Source organism: Chrysochloris asiatica, unplaced genomic scaffold (assembly GCF_000296735.1).
Source record: "Chrysochloris asiatica unplaced genomic scaffold, ChrAsi1.0 scaffold00492, whole genome shotgun sequence".
Lineage (NCBI taxonomy): Eukaryota > Metazoa > Chordata > Mammalia > Afrosoricida > Chrysochloridae > Chrysochloris > Chrysochloris asiatica.
In genome coordinates, this window is record NW_006409010.1 from 479976 (window position 1) to 480925 (window position 950).

Sequence of the window (950 nt, forward strand, 5' to 3'; positions counted from 1 at the left end):
ATATCCAGATCAGTCATGAGGTACAATGCTGTCTGTGATAGGATAATATCTATGCGCCTACACGGAAGCTCAGTTAATACCACTATTATTCAAATTTACGCACCAACCACTAAAGCCAGTGAGGATAAAATAGAAAAAGTTGGTAGATCTCTACCAACTTCTTCAATCTGAAATTGATAAAACATGCAATCAAAATGTATTGATCATTACTGGTGATTGGAATGCGAAGGTTGGGAGCAAAGAGAAAGGATCAGGAGTTGGAAAATATGGCCTTGGTGATAGAAATGATGCTGGAGATTGCATGATAGAATTATGCAAACCTAATGATTTATTCATTTCAAATACCTTCTTTAGACAGAAAAAGAGACAACTATACACATGGAACTCACCTGATGGAATACATAGACATCAAATTGACTACATCTGCGGAAAGAGACAATGGAAAAGCTCAGTATCATCAGTGAAAGCAAGGCCAGGGGCAAACTGTGGAACAGACCATCAATTATTCAAGTGCAAATTCAAACTGAAGCTGAAGAAAATGAAAACAATTCCACAAGAAACAAAATATGACCTTGTATATATCCCACCCAAATTTAGAGATCATCTGAAGAACAGACTGGATACATTAAACACTAAAGAGAGCAGACCAGAAAAGTTGTGGGATGACATCAAGAACATCATACATGAAGAAAGCAAAATGTCATTAAGAAGACAAGAAAGAAGGAAAAGATTAAGATGGATGTCAGAGGAGACACTGAAACTTGTTCTACAGCATAGAGATGCTAAAGCAAATGGAAGAAATAAGGAGATCCAACAGCTGAACACAAAGCTTCCAAGATCAGCTTGAGAAGATAAAGCCAAATATTACAACAAAATATGCAAAGATCTGGAATCAGAAAACCAAAAAGGAAGAACACGCTCAGCATTTCTCAAGCTGGAGGAACTGAAGA